Source organism: Aegilops tauschii, chromosome 6, assembly GCF_002575655.3.
Source record: "Aegilops tauschii subsp. strangulata cultivar AL8/78 chromosome 6, Aet v6.0, whole genome shotgun sequence".
NCBI lineage: Eukaryota > Viridiplantae > Streptophyta > Magnoliopsida > Poales > Poaceae > Aegilops > Aegilops tauschii.
This window is the reverse complement of record NC_053040.3, coordinates 61,417,828-61,431,992: the sequence shown is the minus strand read 5'-3', so window position 1 is coordinate 61,431,992 and position 14,165 is coordinate 61,417,828. Positions and strand designations below refer to the sequence as shown.

At 42.6% G+C, this 14,165-nt stretch overlaps 1 long non-coding RNA gene and 1 pseudogene across 1 annotated transcript; one reads left to right on the top strand and one right to left on the bottom strand.

Annotated features, from left to right (window-relative positions):
• Positions 1-6,902: 6,902 nt before the first annotated feature.
• LOC120967360 (uncharacterized) lies at positions 6,903-8,303 on the bottom strand. Its single transcript, XR_005761162.2, has 2 exons — positions 7,996-8,303; positions 6,903-7,239 (listed from the first exon to the last, which is right to left on the bottom strand). It is a non-coding gene; the product is annotated as an uncharacterized lncRNA (long non-coding RNA).
• A 1,035-nt stretch (positions 8,304-9,338) lies between these two features.
• LOC109766396 (uncharacterized) lies at positions 9,339-10,815 on the top strand (annotated as a pseudogene).
• The last annotated feature ends 3,350 nt before the right edge of the window (positions 10,816-14,165 follow it).

The following is a 14,165-nucleotide window of genomic DNA, read 5'->3' as shown; positions in this document are numbered from 1 at the left end:
AGAGAAACTCAGAAAAACACCTTATAACTTTGGGAGACTCCAAACATTGGGAGACACACAACCCTTCGATGGGTGCCTAACTAGGGTACTATATCCTTTGTGATGTGCCTCCTAGAAAAGCACCTTATAATTTTGCGGAAATTGACATATAGCTCTCATAGACATCTTACTAGATCATAATATTACTTCTGTGATGCCATAGCCGCCAAAAAAAGTAACTAGGTTACAAGCGGAGCTAGTTCTTACTTTTCATTGATTAGTTTGTTTTCCTTCTTTTTCCGCCATAAACTTTTCACCGATTAGTTGAACGGATCAAAGTACAAAGGTGTGAGTTCACAATCGTTTGATGTCCCATTTGGTTTGAGCATTTCTAGTACTAATAATCTCCATCACTTAGCTCGGGAAAATATCTCGAATGTAAATTTCTGGTAGGGTAATCATTTTATTTTCAAAGAAGGATAGCCCCGGGCTAATGTCATGATGCATTAATAGAACTGGTATACTTTTAGCTGGCCAAAATTAGGTCATTACAACCAAAAACAAGACAACAGTTCATGGCACCTAGGCTGAAATTACAATCAATGTAATGCAAATAACTAGCAGCCTTCACGACATTCACGCCAACAGCTAAGATGACACAAACCTTGGCTAGGACGAGAATCAAGAGAGTTAAGATCATTAGCTGAGAAGAAGGCAGTGAGTCACATCTTCCGTGAATTCATAGCATTCTATCGTGAAGTCATGTGTCCTTGTCATTCCGGGGATAACTAGTCCTCCGGTGGTTGCTCCTTCTATTCCATGAGGTATTCATTTTGTTTCAGAATAAGTGGCTCCACTCAAGTGGTAATTAACTCAAATAGTTTTGAAATTAGGCTTCCAAGAGAGTTGGGTCAATTTTATTATGCAATGTGTTTCCACTGTTGAATATCGGGTTAGGTTAATACAGAAGAAACTGAGAGTTTGAAGCCATCCAGAGGTTTACGACAAGGAGACCCGTTATCTCCCTATTTATGTTTGCTATGTACTAAGGGGCTGACCGCTATTTTGTCACATGCGGAGGAGAGTGGGAAAATTGAAGGTGTGAATGTAGAGAGGCTCCATCGATCTATCACAAACCTCTTTTTCCAGATGACTCATTAATCCTGATGAAGGCAAATATTCGCAATGCCGAGGCTTTGAAAGCCATTCTAGATTTGTATTGTAATGCATTTGGGCGATTGGCCAGTGTTGACAAATCAAGCATATTTTTCAGCCCAATACGAAAGTGTGGAGATCAGGGAGAAACTTTGTACCACTCTCAATATTATGACTGAAGCACTGAATGATAAATATTTGGGGTTCCCGGCTAATGTGGGAATGGAAAAATCTAACTGTTTTCAATATTTGATTGATTGTATCATCATGAAGATAAGTGGGTGGAAAGAAAAACTTTTATCCACGGGAGGGAAGGAAATCCTCCTGAAATCTGTTGTACAAGCGATCCCTACCTATGAAATGTCCGTCTTTAAAATTCCCAAAAAAATTGCAGGGGAATCACTAATGCGATGTCTCATTTTTGGTGGGGGGACGAGGACAATCAGAAGCGGATGCATTGGATGGCTTGGTGGAAAATGTGGGTACCCAAAAATCAAGGGGGGGGGGGGGGTGGGATTCTGGGATATTCACTGTTTCAACCTTGCTATGTTGGCAAAACAAGCATGGCGTATTCTTGAGAATCTAGAATCCTTATGTGTGACCGTGTTGAGAGCTAAATATTTTCCAAACTGTGATTTATTGAATACAAAGCTAAAGAAGGGCTCCTCTTTTACTTGGCAAAGTATTATGGCGGGGGTTAATTGTCTAAATCATGGTTATATTTGGCATGTTGGAAATGGTCATAACATTGATATTTGAGAAGATGCTGGATTCCGAATTGTGCAAATAAAAAAGTAATCATGCCTAGAGGGAGTAATTTGATCTCAAGGGTATCTACTTTAATTGATCCTGTTACTAGTAATTGGGACAAAAATCTGGTTACACAAATGTTGTGGCCAGTTGATGCACAAAGGATCCTTGCAATTCTTTTGGCCCAACATGACATGTTGGACTTTGTTGCTTGGAGCTATTGAAAGAATATGGAACTTTTCTGTTCGGTCAGCCTATGTAGTGCAATGGGATCACCAATACGGGGGAAAACTAAGAAGATTCGATGATATGGGACATATGACTACTAACCCTATTTGGAGTGAGATTTGGAAGTTATTTTGTCCCACAAAGGTAAAAATATTCATTTGAAGAACGCTGCATGGCACCCTTCCGTGTAGAGTTACTTTGGTAAATAGACACATAAAAATTACCCCCAACTGTCCTACTTGTCCTTTTGGATCAGAAGATACAAAACATATGTCATTTCAATGTCAGAAAACAAAGGAGGTTTGGAGAGTGCTGGGACTGGATTAGGTCATTAAAAGGTCGAGCTTGCGAAGTTGATTATGCCGGTGAGGCGGTTCTTGAAATTTTGCTTTCTATGCCTGAACGGAAGCTCTCTATCTTAGGTATTCCGAATGTTCATGATATGATTGCAATTACAACTTGGTACTTATGGTGGGAGAGGGGAAAATTGGTCCATAAAGAGAAAACTCAAGATGCTAACTAGATCTCTATGGGGATTCGTGCTATTACGTTAAACTATGTTATGGATATATCATCGAAGGCTACTATAAAAAGAGGGGGTTGGTTCCAACCTCCAAGGGGATTGGTAAAGCTTAATGTGCATGCCTCTTTTGATCATGACATGCTTAGGGGCACGGCTGGTGCTGTTTTAAGGGACGAGAAAGGAAAATTCATTGCAGGGGGAAATTGGAGATTTGATTGGTGCACAAATGTCCTGGAAGCTTTGGCACTTAGATATGGTCTATCAATTGCTCAAAGGGCGGGTTGCAACCGTCTAGTTATTAACTCAGATAACTTGGAGGTCATCGTAACCATGAATAATGAAGGACGGCCGGCAAGTATAGCGGCGATAGTGTTTGACGATTGTTATTTTTTGGCTTGTGATTTTCCCATTACTAGATTCGAGCACTGTAATACGAAGCCAATAGGGTTGCCCATGAACTTGCTAAGTTAGATAGATTTTCTTCAGCTTTGAACTGGTTTGAGGAGCCTTTGAGTGAAATTGTACCGCTCCTCATAAACGATGTACATGTTATTGAAAATGGATAAAAATCTGTGTTTTTTCCAAAAAAAAATAACTCAAATAATGCTGGGAATTCAAGGCTGCAAAGGATGTTGTGCGTAGTAGAACAAGTGGAACAGTCGGCAAAACCATAATAGCACGCCTTACTTCCCAGTTGCCTTCCAAGCCTAGAACCAACACACAAAGATCAAAACGTGGTGTTTTGGATAAGTGAAGGATCGTCCACCCGAATTATGTAGCATGTGATGCACACACCTAAATTAAGACGGTAGCGGAATGGAGACCTTGGGCAAAGAAGAGCTGGCACTCACGAGTTCAATTTCCATGCCATGCATCGTTGAAAAGGAGGACTCCTTTTTATAGAACTGCAAATCCTATGCAATGCATTTCTGCCCTCCCCTCTCACTTATCCGAGTCATAAAATCCCCACCTATCTACCTTCCTTATCAAAACTTTAAGGAGTTCTCATTGATCCCGTTGTACCATTTTTCAAAAATATGTGAAGATTTGGTACCTTGAAGTGATCGAATCGGATCGATGAGGTACTTGATGCAGTGTTTCAACATGTGTTATGATCCTTACACCCCTACCACGCTAAGATTCAAAGCTTTCACCCGTCACTTGCCTATCTCGTATGGAAAAATATTAAAGTAACAGAAGCTAATGTTTAGTTCTTTTCACCGATAAAACACTGATCATGTTAACCCTACAGATTAGGAGGTGTAGTTTTATTCAAAAAGGACTCGGATATATTATAAAATTTCACTAAAAGTACAAAAGCACCCAATCTTAATAAAAAAATTCTCACATAAATATTGGTTAATTAGCAGATAACATACCATCACAAGGCGAAGAAAGCCCACTAAAACACTGCATTATAAACAAACTTCATCATCTTCCCCACGCGGCAAACCAACTTTATCTTTATGAAATCCCATCAACACCAACGGCGCAGCGAAGCGCGTCCAACCCTTCTAGTAGATTTACAAGTTACACTCCGTGACCCGGGTTCTAGCACTCTCAGACACAATTATTTATTAAAAAACAGTGTGGTTCATCATTGGAACATCATTGATGAACCAAAGAATATTCTAAGGAATATGAAAAAATGTCCTAAGGACAAAATGCTCAAAGTCTAGATGATTAGATATCTTGTTCCATCTCTTTCGGAGGTAGATTGTGTCAAGATGCATTTTCACACTTTTCAAACGTCAAAAGTTGAAGATCATGCATGACGTGTGAGTGATATTCTAGTACTCGCGACTTAGATGCCAATCTTGGAACATTTCTCAAAAAATTTAATTGACTAGATGAAATGTGGAAATAGTTAGCAACAACAAAAAGAGAAACTCCAAAAAGCAGCTTATAATTTTGGGAGACTCCCAACATTGGGAGACACCCAACCCTCCGGCCAACATTACCAAGCTCTGATCGATCTAGCGTAGCTAACTCGTGCACTATTGTTACTTTTCATTGATTAGTTTCTGATGATCTAGCGCAAAAACACAGGGCACCACTACCCATCAGACTACAGATACTTTGCTTCTATCAGACTACTGGCAAGCCGTCCGATCCGGTGCAGGGAGGACGTCCGATCTGGGCCAGGAGAGCGTGAGATTTGCTGGTCTATTTTCTTAATTGAATGCTTCCTAATTTGCCGGTTTGCTTCCTTAATTCACTCTTCGTTATAACTGCTCCCGCACAGCACGGCTGATTTATTTTGTTAATTAATGCTTCCTAATTTGCCAGTTTGCTTCCTTAATTCACTCCTTCGTCATAATTAATCCCGATCTCTCTTTCAGACCTTTCTTTCTCCTCGTGCTTCAGACATATTACAACTGTGTTTCTGTCAAAAGAAAGTTGTGCTTCCAGCGTATTATAATCGTGTTCCTATCAATTTTTTTTCCTTACAACTATATTAGAATCGTGTTGCTGTCAAAAAGAAAATTTGTTTGCAGCATACTAGCACATGTGTCCGTGCGTTGCAACGGGAGAAATTATTGTGCCCACTGTCCATCGAAACGACCGTCATCATGGCATAATAACATCCAAGAGTGCCACCTAAATATGTTTGCGCGTTGCAATGGAGAAAAAATCACCTCACTCTCCTATCCCAGTAAGCAAGTGATGATTTGAGACTAAACACAACCTAAAACATAAGCAATGATTTGATTTATGATACACATCAATTATTCCCAGATGAATAAAATTTGGGTGCTTTCACCATCTTTGCAAAAGGCTACTCTGCATGGCTATTCAACAATCAATACTATGGAAAAGCTAACCTTGATTGATCAATGTGAGCTTGCATGGGTAGTTGTTCAGTTACTCCTTTGTATATACCAAGATATGCAAATTAGCATAAGTAAGTATCAGTTTTCCTGAAAGCACGATAAAAATAATAATATGATTTTGGCCTTGAAGATGAACAAAAAAAGTAATTCTCCTTGAAGATGAACAAAGAAAGGTAACATGCATGCTAATCTGCATTGCACTGAGAGGATCCCAATTCTTGCAAAATATTTCTCTAGCACACTTCGAGTTATGCAAAATCCATATCATGTCAGATAGAAATACATGAGCCGGCGAAAAAAACAGAATTGTAGGAATATGAAAATACCTCATTTTCTCCTCTTTGTAGAACGGTTTTATTGTGTAGTCAGTTTAGCTATGAAAACCTGATGCATGGATGCTCGGCTAGGAAAAGAAGAAAAGAAAAAAATCAAGCAACTATTAATAAAAGATTAACTTGACTCATTGAAGCTAGGGTTGTGCACCTGCTAGTTGAATCACGTGCAAGTTCTCATGGAGCAATTAATCGAGCCATGTAGTCGCCGGATCGATCCACCAGCCTGCTTAAACATGTACTCATGTGTTTAGCTGGGAAAGAATCAAGCTAGCCGGCACCCGGCAGCTCGTAGTTAGTTCGGACTTCCATGTATATTTTTTTGGGTAACATGTGGCCGGCCACTTAGCTTTTGTTTCAATTAAGTTTCCTTTATAGGTACGTCCTGATTTCATTTGTATTGTTCCGGTTTTCTTTGTTTGCGCGTATTGTTAAACGAACAAAACTTAAAAATTAGTGCACGTAAAAGTACTCAAAACGGAACGAAACAAAGCGGAACCAAACCAAGAATATCTATTCCCTTTAATAGTAGGTATAGATTACAATTGTGTTTCTGTGGAAAAGAAATATTGCTTCCACCGAACTGAGATCTGCTTCCATCTAACAAAAAGTGTCATCCATCGTTATGGTACAATTATTATTTTTTGAACGGGAGAAAGCCTCTCTGAGTTTGTTGCTCATCCAACAAAGTTACATCGTTCAATACAAATTGAAACAGAAAAGATGGTGTCTCTATCCCAGAAAAATCGTGCTTCAGACATATTACAAATGTGTTTCGGTCCAAAGAAAATTGTGCTTCCAGCGTATTATAATCGTGTTCCTATCAATTGTTTTTCCTTACAACTGTATTAGAATCGTGTTGCTGTCAAAAAGAAAATTTGTTTGCAGCATATTACAATTGTGTTTCTGTGGAAAAGAAATATTGCTTCCACCGAACTGAGATCTGCTTCCATCTAACAAAAAGTGTCATCCATTGTTATGGTACAATTATTATTTTTTGAACGGGAAAGCCTCTCTGAGTTTGTTGCTCATCCAACAAAGTTACATCGTTCAATACAAATTGAAACAGAAAAGATGGTGTCTCTATCCCAGAAAAATTGCTTCCACGGAACTGAGAGTTGCTTCCATCTAACAAAAAGTGGCATCCATTGTTCCGTACATTTTGTTTACGATGAAGCAAATGTTGTTCCCATCCACTGGATTGAAACAGAACATAATTTGTTTCGGACGAACATAAAAATCCTATTTTTCTATTTATTACATATGCTTTCAGGAAATTGAGATTGCAATTCATAGTGTGCCTAAACCCGTTCAAGTAACAACATGTCTCTCAGCTTCTGTTTGGCTAACGTCGTCCTCTCTTGTACGCCAAATGATGTCCAGAATGCCGTGTAACGCCAAACATAGCCTCCACCGAGCATAACAAGCAGTGCACTGTCTACACCAGCAAAAAAACAGTTGCATGCGTAAGCTCACCAAAACAGCAACCAAATTACAGCAAATGGCTTGAAGCAAAAACAAGATTCTGGTTGAACCAATAACTGGTTTGTTGGAACAGTAGAAGCAAAGGTATACCCAGAAAAAAAGAGTAGAAGCAAAGGTATGGCAGTGATTTACTACGGAAAAGATGTGTAACCGAAGCATGAAAACTGGAATTTAGAAACAATAATAAAGTTGTATAGAAGCATAGAATTTAAGCAAATGATTGTACAATAAAATTTACTAGCAGAAGCAACAATGGCAAATTTGACATTCTAATTATGAGGAAGCATGAAAACTGGAGTTCAGAAACAACTAAGATTGCTGCCAATATGAGGATGCATGCTTTGTGTCGTCTGCATACAAATTTGACCAATCGAGGTAATTTTCTTGCCCAAAGAAGCATGAAAAAAATGCAATGGGTACAGATATATTCTTGCTTGGAAGCATTAAAAATTGAAGAAGAATGGCACTAATTCTAATATTGCTGCCAACCAAGGAGGCGTATTTGTGTGATCCACCTACCTAATTCATAAAACAATTGTGGATGACTTAGTGATCCGAAACATACTGGACGATACAAATTCACACCCACAAACATGGCATAAACAAGCTTTTGGCATCGAGATGTATCAAACAAAAATCAGAAAATAGTTGTGTTAGGAATCAACTAGCAATGCAAGATTAAGAATTACAAAGAGGACAAGACTCAAACCCTAGTTCTGATGTGTATGGGGTGGGTGAATCCTGCCATACTCCATTCGTACTTGATTCTTTTCCGAATCAAGATGCTACCCTGACGAGGTGGACTGGATTCCAGAGTAGTGGTGTCCGATCCTGGTGGAGATAAGCGCGACGGCGTGGGAGGTTGCGAGCTCATCGGTGGGCGGGGCCACGGTTAATGTTGTGCGATACCGGCAGACGGGACGACACACCGGCGAGTTTGGCCGGAGGCCGTTGAGGGGCGGGGCAGAATACAGGCGTACGGAGACGTGCGCCATGGGCACCGACGAGGTCAGATGGGGGCGGCAGAGATGGGAAAAGAGGGCGGTTGGGTGGGGGGCAATTAATTCGGGGTAATAAAGACAGATGACGAGATTATTGGAGACGGGATCTCAGCCGTGAGATGAAAATAAGATCAACGTATCGCGAGCGGTCTGACGATGGTTTCCCTCCACACTACCGATAGGAAGAGTTTCCCTTGTAGGGAAAATATCGAGTGATACGGACACTCACATGATACCCTGCTCCAGGACTGTGTGGTTCCTTGGATCTACATGCAAGGGACAGGATCAACTTACCTATCATTTACACATGCCCCCCTGATACATATGCATATGCCCCCCTGAAAAACATTGTAAAATCACAACAGATATACACAACTGCCCTAAATATCTCCATCGTCAGTGTCTCACCAACAAGTACTGAACACCATCCCCGCTGATCTTATCTGAATCAAACCAACAGGCGCGGATTAGTCAAACTTACATCACATCATTTAGGCCTTGTTCTGTTGATTCATAGGGGATCAAATTATTCAAACAAGAAATGAAAAGATGAAAAGTTTCCCAGCTGAAATAAATAAGCAACAGTGCAACACATGCTAAAATTTAGTACATTTAAATACAAGCTATCATTGGTACAGCAAACAACAATAAAAAGTCAGTATGGATAAAATAATCCTCGTTTGCAAGTTCATACACATTCAACAGAGTGAATTGCAAAAAACCACCACATTTGGGGCATCGATTGCGGAAAACCACGAGGTCGCTAATCATTTGCAAAAAACACTGCACATTCAGTAAACTTTTTGCAGTGTGCACTGATCGACCGATTTGCTTCGCTTGAGTGCGTTTCCGACAGATGGGGCCCGGTTTCCCCCTACGTGGCATAACGGACGGCTAACGGCGCCGTCTGGTCGAGACGACTTGGTCGGCTCGCGTCGGACGGGCCGACAGCGTCGCCCCCACTCCACTTCTCACTCACTCGCTCCTCTGCTCTCCCTCGCGCTCTCAACCTTGCTCTGCCTCCTCTCGTCTCCGCTCGCCGCCGGCCGCCATGGTGTCTTGGAGCGACGGCTCGAGCAGTGAGGACTCCGACGTGCAGATCATTTCTTCCTACGACTCCCCTATTAAGGTCAGTTGGTTCCACCAGGACTGCATTTAGGGTTTTTATTTGGGCATTTTGGATTTAGGGTTTCAGCTCGATTTGAACCAGTACATTTGTGTTGCCCAGATCCCACCAACAATGGATGACCCGTTGTTCACTGGTGCTGCTGACGATTTGAGGGTGATGTGCGAGCATGGCAAGCCAGGGAAGAAATGTGTTGCATTCCAAGGGATAAGCACTGGGAGGAGGTTCATTGCTTGTGCCCTAGAAGTAAGTTAGCAAATTAGTTGCAAAGTGAAACCTCTCCTGTGTAGTACAGTTCATCTGTTCTAGGGTTAACTGTTCATGTTCTAGGGTTTACTGTTCATTGCTCATAGTTCCTGTTCATGGTTCATTGACACTGATTTATGTTCATAGTAACTGTTCATGTTAGGAAACATGTTTAGTTTTTTGAGTTGAATTGATCTAACTGAATCTGCACCTTAACTGTAACCTTAACTTAACTGAATATGTAACATGTGACAACATGTTTGAACTACTTTGTTTTGTATTGCAGGGAGTTAATAATTGTGGATTAGTGCAGTGGGTAGATGAGGAGTGGCCAGATCATCTGCAGAATGCCCTCCACAAACTGTAGCTTATGTATGAGGATAGCATCCAGGCCAATAAGATGGCATGCCTTGATCATTCATTTACTGTGCATGATCTAGCACAACAGAAAAAAGAGTTGCAGGAGACTTATGAGAAGCTTGTTGAAGATGTGAACAACCTCTTGGATTCTCAGGATGATCTGCCACATGAAACTGATATGAATGTTGCTGACAGCAGCATGGAAAAGGATGCTGAGATCAAAAAATTGAAGGCAGTTGTTGATCAGTTGAAGTACATTCATGTTGCTCAAGCCAATGTCATTAGGAATTTGAAGTTCAATCATCTGAAACAGAAGGAAAAGATGAGCTTTGATAAGAGGACTTTGGAGTTTAGCTTTGCTGACCTGAAGAAAGAGAAGGAGAAGCTGGATTGTTACATTGCTGAGTTGACTAAAGAGAAGGAGAAGTTGAGCATTGAGAAGAGTACTTTGCAGTGTGTTGTTGCTGACCTGAAGAAAGCTGGTGAAAGTAACAAGAGGAAGCTGAAGGAAATCAAGGGTATTTGTGGTGAAGAATAAATTGTGCTGTCATATGACCATGTGGGTCATTGTCTTTAGTTACTAGCTATGAACTATGGCTTGTAATGTGTTAAGTTTGAATCTGTTGAACTAATTTACTTTTGAAGCATTGAACTATGGCTTGTAATGTGTGCTAAATTTGAATCTGTTGAACTATGGCTTTGATGTTTGTAGTGTTATTTTTATGTTCGTTTGTGATGAAAGGTCTGTTTGTAGTTAGGATCCTTCATTTAGTTGTTGGTCGACGCCGAGCCACCCAAAGTGACAAAAATGGTTCATTTAAGATTGGCTGACACCGAGCCACCCTAAGTGACAAATTTGCTTCACTTAGTGGTTGGTCGTCGCCGAGCCACCCTAAGTGACAAATTTGCTTCACTTAGGGGTTGGTCGTCGCCGAGCCACCCTAAGTGACAAAAATGCTTCACTTAGGGGTTGGTCGACGCCGAGCCACCCTAAGTGACAAAAATGCGTCACTTAGGGGTTGGTCGACGCCGAGCCACCCTAAGTGACAAAAATGCTTCAATTAGGGGTTGGTCGACGCCGAGCCACCCTAAGTGACAAAAATGCTTCACTTAGGGGTTGGTCGACGGAGCCACCCAAAGTGACAAAAATGCTTCACTTAGGGGTTGGTCGACCCCGAGAAACCCAAAGTGACAAAAATGTTGTTGGGGATCGTAGCAGAATTTTAAAATTTCCTACGCATCACCAAGATCCATCTATGGAGTATACTAGCAACGAGGGGAAAGGAGTGTATCTACATACCCTTGTAGATCGCGAGCGGAAGCGTTCAAGTGAACGGGGTTGATGGAGTCGTACTCGCCGTGATCCAAATCACCGATGACCGAGCGCCGAACGGACGGCACCTCCGCGTTCAACACACGCACGGAGCAGCGACGTCTCCTCCTTCTTGATCCAGCAAGGGGGAAGGAGAGGTTGATGGAGATCCAGCAGCACGACGGCGTGGTGGTGGAAGTAGCGGGGATCTCGGCAGGGCTTCGCCAAGCTTCTACGAGAGGGAGAGGTGTTGCAGGGGGAGAGGGAGGCGCCAGGGGCTGTGGTGTTGCTGCCCTCCCTCCCCCCCACTATATATAGGCCCCCTGGGGGGGCGCCGGCCCTGGATCCCATCTACAAGGGGGGGCGGCCAGGGGGGAAACTTACCCCCCAAGTCAGGTGGGCGCCCCCCACCCCCAGGGTTTCCAACCCTAGGCGCAGGGGGAGGCCCATGGGGGGGCGCCCCAGCCCACTAGGGGCTGGTTCCCTTCCCACTTCAGCCCATGGGGCCCTCCGGGATAGGTGGCCCCACCCGGTGGACCCCCCGGGACCCTTCCGGTGGTCCCGGTACAATACCGGTGACCCCCGAAACTTTCCCGGTGGCCGAAACTTGACTTCCTATATATAATTCTTCACCTCCGGACCATTCCAGAACTCCTCGTGACGTCCGGGATCTCATCCGGGACTCCGAACAACTTTCGGGTTTCCGCATACTAATATCTCTACAACCCTAGCGTCACTGAACCTTAAGTGTGTAGACCCTACGGGTTCGGGAGACATGCAGACATGACCGAGACGCCTCTCCGGTCAATAACCAACAGCGGGATCTGGATACCCATGTTGGCTCCCACATGTTCCACGACGATCTCATTGGATGAACCACGATGTCGAGGATTCAATCAATCCCGTATACAATTCCCTTTGTCAATCGGTACGTTACTTGCCCGAGATTTGATCGTCGGTATCCCAATACCTTGTTCAATCTCGTTACCGGCAAGTCTCTTTACTCGTACCGTAATGCATGATCCCGTGGCTAACTCCTTAGTCACATTGAGCTCATTATGATGATGCATTACCGAGTGGGCCCAGAGATACCTCTCCGTCATACGGAGTGACAAATCCCAGTCTCGATCCGTGTCAACCCAACAGACACTTTCAGAGATACCCGTAGTGTACCTTTATAGTCACCCAGTTATGTTGTGACGTTTGGTACACCCAAAGCACTCCCACGGCATCCGGGAGTTACACGACCTCATGGTCTAAGGAAAAGATACTTGACATTGGAAAAGCTCTAGCAAACGAACTACACGATCTTTTGTGCTATGCTTAGATTTGGGTCTTGTCCATCACATCATTCTCCTAATGATGTGATCCCGTTATCAATGACATCCAATGTCCATAGTCAGGAAACCATGACTATCTGTTGATCAACGAGCTAGTCAACTAGAGGCTTACTAGGGACACGTTGTGGTCTATGTATTCACACATGTATTACAATTTCCGGATAACACAATTATAGCATGAACAATAGACAATTATCATGAACAAAGAAATAGAATAATAACCATTTATTATTGGCTCTAGGGCATATTTCCAACAGTCTCCCACTTGCACTAGAGTCAATAATCTAGTTACATTGTGATGAATCGAACACCCATAGCGTTCTGGTGTTGATCATGTTTTGCTCTAGGGAGAGGTTTAGTCAATGGATCTGCTACATTCAGGTCCGTATGTACTTTACAAATATCTATGTCTCCATTTTGAACACTTTCACGAATGGAGTTGAAGCGACGCTTGATATGCCTGGTCTTTCTGTGAAACCTGGGCTCCTTGGCAAGGGCAATAGCTCCAGTGTTGTCACAGAAGAGAGTCATCGGGCCCGACGCATTGGGAATCACCCCTAGGTCGGTAATGAACTCCTTTATCCAGACTGCTTCCTATGCTGCCTCTGAGACTGCCATGTACTCCGCTTCACATGTAAATCCCGCCACGACGCTTTGCTTGCAACTACACCAGCTTACTGCCCCTCCATTCAAAATATACACGTATCCGGTTTGTGACTTCGAGTCATCCAGATCTGTGTCGAAGCTAGCGTCGACGTAACCCTTTACGACGAGCTCTTCGTCACCAGCATATACGAGAAACATATCCTTAGTCCTTTTCAGGTACTTCAGGATATTCTTGACCGCTGTCCAGTGTTCCATGCCGGGATTACTTTGGTACCTTCCTACCAAACTTACGGCAAGGTTTACATCAGGTCTGGTACACAGCATGGCATACATAATAGACCCTATGGCCGAGGCATAGGGGATAACACTCATCTTTTCTCTATCTTCTGCCGTGGTCGGGCATTGAGCCGTGCTCAATTGCACACCTTGCAATACAGGTAAGAACCCCTTCTTGGACTGATCCATATTGAACTTCTTCAATATCTTGTCAAGGTACGTACTCTGTGAAAGACCTATGAGGCATCTTGATCTATCTCTATAGATCTTGATGCCTAGTATATAAGCAGCTTCTCCAAGGTCCTTCATTAAAAACACTTATTCAAATAGGCCTTTACACTTTCCAAGAATTCTATACCCATCAATAGTATGTCATCCACATATAATAAGAGAAATGCTACAGAGCTCCCACTCACTTTCTTGTAAACACAGGCTTCTCCATAAGTCTGTATAAACCCAAACGCTTTGATCATCTCATCAAATCGAATGTTCCAACTCCGAGATGCTTGCACCAGCCCATAGATGGAGCGCTGGAGCTTGCATACCTTGTTAGCATTCTTAGGATCGACAAAACCTTCCGGCTGCATCATATACAGCTCTTCCTTAAGAAAG